Source organism: Mastomys coucha, unplaced genomic scaffold, assembly GCF_008632895.1.
Source record: "Mastomys coucha isolate ucsf_1 unplaced genomic scaffold, UCSF_Mcou_1 pScaffold8, whole genome shotgun sequence".
In the NCBI taxonomy this organism is placed as follows: domain Eukaryota; kingdom Metazoa; phylum Chordata; class Mammalia; order Rodentia; family Muridae; genus Mastomys; species Mastomys coucha.
The window spans coordinates 64,352,235-64,364,080 of NW_022196914.1; the positions used below are offsets into that span (position 1 = coordinate 64,352,235).

The 11,846-nt window shown below is 41.7% G+C and overlaps 1 long non-coding RNA gene across 1 annotated transcript in view; it reads right to left on the reverse strand.

Annotated features, from left to right (window-relative positions):
* Positions 1-6,723: 6,723 nt before the first annotated feature.
* Positions 6,724-11,846, reverse strand: part of LOC116083780 — a 10,347-nt gene continuing 5,224 nt past the window's right edge. Inside the window, exon 3 of the long non-coding RNA XR_004115910.1 lies at positions 6,724-6,944. This is a non-coding gene — a long non-coding RNA (uncharacterized LOC116083780). The remainder of the gene's footprint in view (positions 6,945-11,846) is intronic.

The following is an 11,846-nucleotide window of genomic DNA, read 5'->3' on the forward strand; positions in this document are numbered from 1 at the left end:
CCCTCCCTTCCCCTACCCCCCTCTCCTCTCCTCTCTTCTCTTCTCTTTTCTTTTTCTCCCCTCCTTCTCCCAGGAAGTATCTTTCTCTTGCCTACCCTCTTCCTCTCTTCAACCTGGAAGTCCTGCCTACTCCTCGCCCAGTGATTGGTCCCTTGAAATGTTTATTCATAGGGGACGGTTCTGCCACTTGTGAGCCTATGCAGGCCATTCTTATTCAACCACCACACTAAGCATCCTCACTATTACATATAAACATTCCCTTCCCCTTCTTGTCATAATCCCTTAAGTAAAGTTTCTCTTTCTTTGATTCTGATTTTCTTTCATTTGATCCTGGCTAGAGGAGACAACAGATGTCTACCTCCTCACACCTTTACCTAGTCTGATGGTGCTTGAGGGCATGGAAATTGATTATAATGTCTATCTCACCAAGTTTTGATTCAGAGGAGGAGCAGGGATTAGTCAGAATTCAAATGTCAACTTCATCTGTCTCAGAAAGCCAGTTCAGTCATGTAGTAAGATGTGGAAAGCCTTGGGGACATTATGCTAAGTGAAATAAACTGAGCACAAAAGGACAAACACAGCATGGCTCTACCTTCATGAGGCTTCTGAACTGCTAAGTCATAGAAACAGACAGCAGAATGCTTGCTGGGGGAGAACAGAGGAAGGAGAAAATGGCAGACCTGATAGATGGGTAGACAGTTTTAGTTTAGCCAGACATAAAATTCTCCCAACAACGTGGACATAATTAATACTACCAAAACTGTACATTTAGCATTGGCAGGAGGAAATTTTACATCTATACATTTTTTTTTTTTACCACAATGAAAATATTCTTTCCAGGAAGTTAACCTCATTACTTCCTAAGGTTTATTGGAGAATGTGGCATTGTCTGTAGACAATTGTTGAGTGCTAGTACTGTACACACACCCTGAATTAAAATAAACCTTTCCAAACTTCAGCTCACTTTGTAGGGCATGGTTTACTCTGGCAAGCTTATCGCAAGGTAAGACCTAAAAGACAGCCTATGCTGAAAGAAGGACCGAATCACATAGCACTGTGGTCATCTCCTCCCATCCTGCTACCCTGCCACCCCATTAATCAGGAAGTGCTCTTTCCCCCAGGAGAGAGAGAAGGAAAGAGATTTCACCCCACCCCCAACACCACCCTTCAGAGAACATACTGAGCTGAGGCAATCAGCATTTGCTCCTGACCACATTTTAACTGGAAAAGGATAGAAAGGGCAAGAGAGACGGACAGGATAAGAAGAGGGAATGGGAAAAAAAAGAAAGGGAAGAGATGGAGAAGAGAGAAATGGGAGAGGAGGGGAAGGGAGAGAAGGGAGGGCAGAGGAAAGGAGAGACCTTAGAATACAGACTGGGAACAGCTCCGTTCTTGTTGTTATTACTGGATTTGGAATGACCCCCTTTTCTCCCAAAGCAAAACAAATATTATTATGTTCTTTTACTGGCATTCAAAGTACCACATTTATAATAATATGATGTCCTCAATTTATTAAGTGGCTAAAAAGAGAGAAAATAAAGAGGATTATTAATATATAGTTCATGGTTCATATTTTATAATTATCCCATTTTCTAGGCTTTTGGCATATAAGGCTCATTAATATTACCAGTGAAGGGGAACCATTTCAAAATGCTTTTAATTGATACTAATGCCAAAACAAGAGAAAAAATTTCTGTAACAAAACATAGATCAATTTTACATGTTTTATTTGAAAAAAAAAAATCTACACCTTCTGCTACACAGGCTTTAAGGGCAGGCAGAAAGAGACTAGCTATATTTGACTAAGTACACATATTTTTCAAACACATAATTCAGCACCGTAATTCAGTACTCAGACCTCTTGTCTTTCCAATATTTCCATGGAACACAGGGCACATTTAATTTTGTGAAGTTGTCAAAGGAGGAAAAAAAAGCAGCATATTAGCTAAATTATGGACTTTAAACTATGTGCTAGAGTGACACGGCTGAACTGAGCTTCCTTTTGCTTTCTGCTTTTCACAAGGAATGGGTTTAATTGTATAATTTTCTTCCCCTTCATCTAACCTCTGGTGAAATGTTATATTAAAATATGGAAGCTATCTACAATCAAATTCTAAGGAAAATCTTACATTGACCACAGTGAAGCACAGCTCATCTGTTGTAGTTGTTGTTTCTGAGTTTACAAGGCCCTGCCATGCTGCCTTGACTGGTCCTGAAGCCTGGACCCCTAGGTCCTTTTGCTCAGTTTCCTGAGTACCTGGGAAGTCATGCTCTTCACACACCCAGCTAATGATTGCTCAACTTAAGAAAAAAGATTAAGCTCTGTTATGTGTGCAGACAGGAGCCTGGCATAACTGTCCTCTGAGAGGCTCTATCCAGCAGCAAACTGAAACAGATGCAGATACCCACAGCCAAACATTGGACAGACACCAGGGACACTTATGGAAGAGTTGGGGGAAGGACTGAAGGCCCTGCAGGGAAAGGGAATCCAGTAGGAAGACCAATAGAGTCAACTAAGATGGATCCCTGGGAACTCTCAGATGGAGCCACCAACCAAAAAGCATACATGGGCTGGAAGGAGATTCCCAGCATATATGTAGCAGACATGCAGCTTAGTCTCCACGGCTATTTTGTCTGGCCTCAGTGGGCGAGTATGTGCCTAATCTGGCAGACATTTGATGAGTCAGGGTAGAGGGCATAGGTGTGTGTGTGGATTCTACGGTAGGGGGCGGCTACCCCCTCTTAGAGGAGGAGGAGAAGGGGTATGAGGGAAGGACTCTGTGAGTAAGGGACTGGGAGAGGGAGCAGCATTTGGATGTAAATAAATAAATAAACAGATTGATAAATAAAAACAACAAACAAAAGATTAAATATAAAATGGAGTGATAAAATGTTCCTCTGCTTCAAATAGTCGAAGTTGAGTAGGCTGCAGTGAGACATGGGGGTGGCTACAAAATAATACGATCTGCCTCTGTTCAAAAGAAGCCAGACACTTTTGCAACCAAATATGTACACAAACACACACACACACACAAACACACAATCCATATATATCCTCTATCAGCCCAAAGCACACTTAGCTTGAATAATTTCTATATTTTCAAAGACACTTTGTCTTTAAGGAATTAATCCACTTAGGGTATTATTTCCTAGAACTTGTACTAAAAAAAAAAAAAAAATGAAGAAGCCCTATCACTTTTGCTTTGAGGGGAAAATGGTGTGCTTCAGATAAACTGTTACACTGACCAAAATACCCTCCCATCTGTCAATGTTGTATTCCTCTCATTTAGCTTCATGTCATGCACATTGGCAGAGGAGGAAAGCAGACAAGAACTTATTTTTTTACTGCTGTTGAAAGCATGCCAATTTGGCAAGTGTGTGGGGCAATGGGCACCCTCACACACGACACACGCACAAATGGGTTTAGCCTTTCTAGAAGGTAATTTGGCAATATACAGGCTATCAAAATTTTAAATATGCATATCCTTCAGCCCAGGAGTTCAACTTCTGGAAAATTATCTCCATGAATGAATCAGACAAACATCAAAGATACGTATGAAGGACCACCCAGCTGTCCATCACCAGGAGGCTACTCGGATGTATACTATGGTTTAACTGTTCAGTGGAGGGCTCTGTTTTTAAGAGCAACTGTGCATTTCCTATTATTTGTTAAGAAAAGTTTACAGAAGAACATCTATAGTCTGGGCTAGACTGGGATATGGCTCAGTGATAGAGTGCTTGCCTACTAGCATGCAAAGACCGTAGGTTCCATACCCAGCACTGGACAGGGAAAGAAAGCAGTGTATGTGGTGTGGGTTCTAAATACTGCTTATATGCATAGAAAGACACATGTAAGGGTATGTAAGATTCCCCTGCCTCAGGCTCCCAAGACACTAGAACTGTAGTCAGATGTCACCGTATGTGCCTGGCTGCCACTTTTTTCCTTCCTTTCTTCCTTCCTTCCTTCCTTCCTTCCTTCCTTCCTTCCTTCCTTTATTTGAGATAGGATCTCATTCTATAGCCCAGGCTACCCTGAAACTTACTATTTAGACCAAGGTGGGATCAAACTTGGGGCACTCTTCCTGCTCTGGTCTAGTGAATACTGAGATTAGAGGTGTTGAGACATTACACTTAGCTTCTTTTTAAATGTTTTTCTAAAAAGATTATCCTACAAGTATCTATGGTTTTCTATTGTGTGTATGTGTTCATGTATGTGTATATGATATGCATGACTGCCAGTAGGCATGAACATGTATGCATGGGGATCAGAGGACCATGTCAGATGTCTGTCTTCTTTGATCTTTCTCATCTTAGTTTTGACACAGGATCTCTCTCTGAACCTAGGGCTTATTGATGTGCCTGGGCTAGCTGAATAATAAGCTCCAAGGATCCTCCAGTCTCTGCCTGAGCCCCAGCAATAGAAAGCAGGTCACAGGTACATGATGTGGACTGTCATACTCAATGTTTGTGTGGGTGCTCAGGATTTTAACTCCAGTCTTCATCCTTGCACAGAACTCGTATTCCTGACTGTGACCCAGCCACATGCAACTTGTTTGTTCATAAGATAAAGGTTGTACTCTGCCTGAGCTTCTGTAGCAACTTAACAATGAAAATTTCTCATGTTCCAGGGGCTGGAAGGTCAAAGATCAAAGTAGCAGGCAGCTGGTTCCCGGTACGTACGGGCTTACTCGTCTGGCTCGCTCATGGATTCTTCCTGTGTTCTCACATGGAAGACAGGGAATTCTGGGAACCCTGCTGCTTCTTACACAGGCACCAGTCCTAGGGCCTCAGGAACCCTGAAGATTCTGTCTCCATTGGGAGTTGGGATCTTATCATATGGATTTTGGGCAAATTAAAAAAAAAAACAGCTTATAAGATACATTTTCTGGGATGAAAAAAAATTAAGCTGTCCCAACCTAAATACTTGTTTTTCAGAAAAAAGTTTTACAGTCATATATAGCCAAGTATTAACAGGTATGTGTGTTCTAAGAAGTGTGGTGTTAAGCTATTCTACCATTGGACAAGTAGCACAGCATATGCTTCATACACTAAGATGCTAAGCTTTCAAAAGGTAACGTGATTTTATGGAAACAGTGTTGTATATAGATCCCATTGTTATGGGCCTGTGATTCTATCTGATAAGAGGGTATATCTAGACTCTACGGCCTACAATTCAGCTACAGGAACAATCAACCCAATTAAAAGTGGGCAGTGGAATTTAACAGAAGCTTCTCTAATGAAAATATACACATGGCTAACAAATACATTAAAACCTGCTCAACATCACCAAGTGTTAGAGAGATTCCAGTCCAACCATGGTGGGGAAGAAACCTTATAGGATGCCAAAGTCTTATTGAGCTCATTGATAAATCATCCATTTCCACGTAGACTACAGTTGTTCAGTGTATGAATGCATTTAATGTCTGAATTATGACCTAGAAGGTAGATAAAATGACAAGTTTTATGTTATGCATTATCATTTAAATTTTTAGATTTTTTTTTTATGTGTATGAATGTATCCATACCATGTGTGTACCTGATGCCCAAGAAAGTTGGAAGAAGGCTTTGGATCCCTTGGAACTCAAATTATGGATAGTTGTGAACAACCATATATATGGGTGCTTGGGAATCAGACCCAAATCCACTGAAAGAACAACAAATGTTCTTAACTGTTGAGCCATCTCTCCAGTCCCATATATTATTTTGTCTCAATTTATTTGTGTTTGTTTTTGAGACAGGATTTCACTATGTAATCCTGGATGGCTCTGAACTCACTGTGTAGATCAAGCTGACCTGGAACTCACAGAGATCTCACTGGCCTCTGCTTCCTGAGTGCTGGAATTAAAGATGTGGACCATCATGCACTGCTATTATCTCAGTTAAAAATTAGTTTTCTACCTAAAGTCCCATTTCTATCATTACTATGAAAAAAACCTAACTTTCATTTTCAGAAAAACTATGGACTTTAGAAAGCAGAAGACATAGGTATCTAAAGTTATAATTTGTTACTTGAGGTTTAGCCTATTTTCAAAGGTACTAGTGACATTAATCCAAGCTCATAGGAATTAGTTCTAATTCCTAATTTCTCTCAATCCAATTATGTTTATTTCTATGTGCCCCTCATTTCTCCAGATGGTACCAGATTCCTGATAGACTTGGCAAAATAGTGGGATAATGACAGGCAGGTGCTTGCTCCAGACACATTAGCTCTTTGAGCATCATGAAACAGCCTCTCTCCTTAGAGACCATAGCTCTCAGAAGTGATCTGCATCCAGAGACCCTTCCATCACCACCTCTGTGACCCTAGTCTGTGTCATTCCTTCATGCAAGTTCAACAACCTGGGCTAATGGCCTCAAAAGAATGTGCTCTTCTCAGGAATGGCAGCAGTTTTTGGTTCTCCTGACAAGAACACTTGCTTCTCAGTCCCCACGTCTTCTTTGTGCTTACAGTGACCACAGTAGAACTCAGGTCTGGAGAGTTAGTGCTCAGGCAGGACTGGTAGATATGAAGTGGTCTTGGCACTAGAGAAAACCATGCCACATATGTGCCTGGCCTGGCACTGAGGGCTGAGACATGCTTTGGCCTCTGCTGGGTCCTATACAGAAAATTTAGTGGCCCCATCAATCTTCATCTTAGAACCCATGCCAAACTCAAAGAATGGAGATATACAGTCTTCATTCTACGCCGTTTCCTTCCCACCACCAAATAAAATAGGACACACATGGCCTTCCATTCCTTTATCACTATTCAGTCTCATCTTGCTCAGTTACATTCACCGTTAGTGTGGTGTGGCATTGCATGCCTGTAAACCCAGCACCAGGAAGTTCGAGGCTGGAGGATTGAGAATTTGAGACTAGCTTCTCTCAACAAACATAACTGTGTGTCTGTTAAACATGGTCCCATCCTCACTGATGTATCAGAATTTTAGAGATGTTTTCATAATCTGCAATAATCAGAAATAGACAGAATGATAAATAACCACATGGACAATGCTAGACAAGCAAGTAGTCACAAGATTATCTCGATTTCTGAAAATATTTGGAACCATGAAGTTGTGTGCGTGCACACATACACACAAAAACACACAAGGAAAGCCTTTTGGCTTTAGAAAGACCTTGTTCTCCTTGGCTGAGACATGACAGCTGGCACAGATTTCTAACTTTGGAGTTTAAGCCATGATAAGAAGGCATAACAAGCACCCTGCTGGGGGCTGTGTGGAGCCAGGGAGCTGGAGAAGGATTAAGATTTGTTCAAGGTTGGACAGCAACATGAATTTACTGCAAAGATGTGTCCACAGCTAGTTGACTTAGAGACTCAGCTAATTAGGACAGGTGGAGTTACTCACGATGTGTCCAAAGGATCTATTTTATTTACTTATAATTACTCGTGTGTGTGTGTGTGTGTGTGTGTGTGTGTGTGTGTGTGTGTGTTGTGTATGACAGGGAGTTCTAATTTATGGTGTGTGTGTGTGAAAGAGAGAGAGACAGAGAGAGAGAGACAGACAGACAGACAGAAACAAGCCAACCAACAAACACACAAACAGAGACAGACACAGAGCATGCGGCATGGGGAAGCACACACATGCTACAGTGCACATGTGGAGACCAGAAGCCAACTTTGAGGTGTGAGACCTCTCCTTCCACCTTTACATGAGTTCTGTGAATTGAACTCAGGTGGGCAGGTCTGTATGACAAGTGTTGAGCTAGCCTGCTGAGCTAGCTTGCCACGCCTCACCCATCATCCCAGTCCAAGATTATTTTACTATAATTACGGAAATGCTAATGTCTGGGTTTCCAGTGAAGCAGGCCTGGAACAGAACAAGAAAATCTAGCTGGTACTCACCACTCAAGACTCAATCTAGAGGGGTTACTCGGAGCTTGCTTAGGGTAGGGCTTGCACAAGGGTGGGATAAGTTAGATATGGAGATCCACACAGAGCTCAGAGCTCATACCGTCATGAACTGGGATAAGAAAAAGATGGTCTCACTTCATTATCATTTAGGGATCAGCCTTGCAGATGCCAGAAACACATTTAGAGTGTGAATATTTGGGGATGAAATTTCCCCAGAGACTATCATCTGAAAATTAGCAGGTGGAGGAACACATATCTGTTCCATCCTCTGGCTGCTATTCAAAACACGTGTGTGTGTGTGTGTGTGTGTGTGTGTGTGTGTGTGTACATGCGTAGAACCCGTTTGTGCAAATCTAGAGTCTAGGAAGGTAATTCTAAACCTGTATGCTGGTCTGGTCTATCGGGAAGGACAGGCAAGAGTTAACTCTGAAGTCCACAGGCAGAATTTCTTCATACTTAGGGAAGCCTCAATTCTACTCTGAAGACCTTTCAGCTGACAGGGTCTGGTTCCCTCTGGCCACAAGACAGTCTCTGTTCTTAACATCTGTCCAATGCAGATGTTCACCATACCTTGAATATGCGGCAAAACCTGAATTAGTGTTGGAGTAACCGCCTGGGGACTAGATAACCTGCTGGAGTTGACAAATGAAATCAAGCGTCCTATCAGTTAAGTGCCCCTGACTGCCAGCTACGTGCATCTGGGCCTGGGAGCTAATGACTCCTGTAGAAAACAGAGTATTTACTTGCATCACGCTGTACTTGCAGGAAGGAGGTAGATGCTTGCCAATCACGCACACCATCTCACATTTCTAAGATCTTGAAAACAAGAAAGACCTAGCCAGAAATGCTTTGCCTGTCCTAGAGACGTGTGAATCTGAAAATAGATTCAGAGATGAAGGAAGGCAGCACACCCCATACAAAGATCTGGGAACCAGATACATCTGAGTTGGAACTATAGTTTTGTTACCTTGTAAATGTTGGGACCTTCAGTACAATTGTTAATTTAAAAAAAAAATCTTTTCATTTAGTTATAATTTGCACTCAATGTAATATGCCCATTTAAATATGTCAACGAGTTTTAAGTAACTTATAAACCCATGTTATCATCCAAGTAATAAGACAAAGAACATGTTCCTTCTATCTCTGTTGCATGACCTTTCCCTGGTAGTCTATTTCTATTCACTCTATCTAAAAGGGACAATGACAGACACCCCCCCCCCAAGTCACCCAAGTTTAATGTAGTGAACTGTTGAACTTATAAGGGTTACTTACAGGAACATGGGCAACATTGAGCAGCTACACCCAAAGAGTCTCCTCTTCCAAGCACCTGACTCTTCCTTATATACCCTCTGGGGACAGATGGACTTCTGAGCCTTCTCACTGCATGTGAGAATGTGTTAACAGGTCTGCTCTCTAGGTGCCCTTGTGTAGATAACCAGAGTTGCCCCGATTCAAAATGGCAACTCCCTCACAGGATTCGTTCCCACTCAAATCATTCTCTTTGCTAGTTCAAGTCAATCAACTACTTCTTTCTGTCACCGTATATAAATTCATTGATTTTAGTGTAGGTGGATTAATAGTTCCTGAGTACTTATTGAGCACCTTTGGGTGGTAAGATAAAGTAGTGAACACAACAGATGAAGATATTGCTATTAAGCAGAAATGGAAAATTAAAAATATATAGAAATGAAGTGAATGGTATCAGCATCTGATAGATGCTACATTAAAAAGAGAGGGAAGTGATTAGAGTTGGGGGTGGAGCTTGTTCTGAGTGAGATGATGGAGGTGGGGGAATCACCTCTCTGGCAAGGTGGTCTTTGAGCTGAGATGTCACAGAAGTGGGCACACAAGAGTGTAGACCTTAGGGACAGAAAACAGCTGAAACAATGGCCCTGTGGTGGGTGTGGCTGGAGAGTCTGAGAAACTCACAGGACTCAATATAGCTGGAGAGAAGAGACAGTGGGGGACAGAGTGAGGCAAATGGGGAGTGGGGATGGGATGGGGTTGGAGCTGACAGAGAAAGGTAAATGGGGGTGAGGGTGTTACAGCTTGGAGAGACAAGACAGTGGGGGACAGAGAAAGCTAAATGGGGAACAGGGGTAATGTGGGGTTGTTACAGTTACAGCCAGACTCTATGGTCTGTGAAAACGTTAATAGGGAGTCGCTAGAGTTTGGGGTAGAGAATACCATCATTCAGTATGGGTTTCTGTTTGTGCTTTATTGTTTTGAGACAGATTTTCACTATGAAGCCTTCACAGGCTTGGAACTGAGAGAGATCCACCTGCCTCCGCCTCCTGAGTGCTGGGACCACAAGTTTTCACCACCACGTTCGGCTTATCATTTGATATGTTTAAAAACACTCGTCTGGCTCTGTGCTGGGAACTAAGTCAAGTGCAGAGTTTATGTAAGGTGCCTGGAATACAGTAAGTGTTTAATAGGTTTCAGTTCATTGGAGATTAGCCTTGATTCCTATATATAAATGGGGCTGTGACTTCTGTTTGTTTATTAGTGTGTACCTCAAATACACAGTCAAACATTTGTTTAATGAGAATTTGTGGAGTAGAAATACTATAGGTGCTGGAAAATAGAAAGTTTCTTTAAAAAGAAAAACAAGGCATTAAGATGGGTGAGGGGGTAGAGAAAGGTCAAGAGCTTTCACTGATCCCAGCTCTATGGGAGACAGAAGCAGGAGGATCTCTGGGATTTCTAGGCCACCCTGGTCTATACAGTGAGTTCCAGGACAGTAGGGCTACACAGTGAGATCTGTCTTAAATAAATAAAAACAACAACAAAGAGCCATTTTCCTTCTGAATTACTTTAAAAAGACCTATATATGCATATATGAAATTTACATGGCTAGATCTATGCATGTGTATCTCATATATATATCACATATATACCATATATATAATGAATATATCATATATATACACACATTCCTGTGTATACATTTTTTACCTGTTCTTAATTTTTTTAATGATTTATTTATTTTTCTTTTTTCTGTGCATCATTGTTGTGTATGTATGAGGGAGTCAGATCCCCTGCAACAGGAGTTACAGACAGTTGTGAGCTGCCATATGAGTGCTGGGAACTGAACCGAGGTTCTCTGAAAGAGCAGCCAGTGCTCTTAATTGCTGAGCCATCTCTCTAGCCCTTCTCCTGATATATTAAACAGAGAAAAGTGTGGTTGCTTGCCAAGTATCCAGGAAATAACAAAATTTTAAGTGCTTTTTATTCAACTTTTATGTATCTGTAGCTTGAGTTTTAAAATTTTATTATTGTTATTATTTTTATGTTGGTGTGCATTTTGTCTGGATGTGCATCTGTGTATCAGATGTGTGCCCATAACCCATGGAGGCCAGAAGAAGAAATTGGGTTCCCTAGAATTAAAGTTACAAATGCAGACAGTTGTGAGCTTCTCTGAGTGCTGGGAGTTGAACTCAGGTCCTCTTTAGGAGCAGACAGTGTTTTCAAGTGCTGAGCCATTCCTCCAGCCCATTTGAATTCTTAACAAAAATTTCTATCAATTATCTATTATCTACCTATCTATAAATCATCTATCACCTATCTCTCTACCTATGGTGTGTGTGGGTGTGTGTCATGTTCACACACCATGGCACTTATGTGGAGGTGAAAGGTCAATGTTGCAAAGTCAGATCTTATGCTCTACCTTTATAGGGGTCCTGGGGATTTGAACTCAAGTAGTCAGACCTATGTGGGAAGGTTTACCTGTTGAGCTAGATTTTCAATCCTTATTTGAATTAAAAAAAAAAAAAAAGAATGGTGCACTGGCACACCCGGGATCAGAGAGTAGACCTTGGGCGCAAGCTCTTCAGCTAGTCCCACAACACACAGAGAAAGCCACACTCACAGGTAATCTAACAAGCCCAGGATCCCAGGATCCCAGAACCCCAAGATCCCAGAGGCAGCTTGACTCTGAGGAGTTCTGACACAACCAGGATCACAGGAAGGACAGGCTCCACTCAGATTTAGC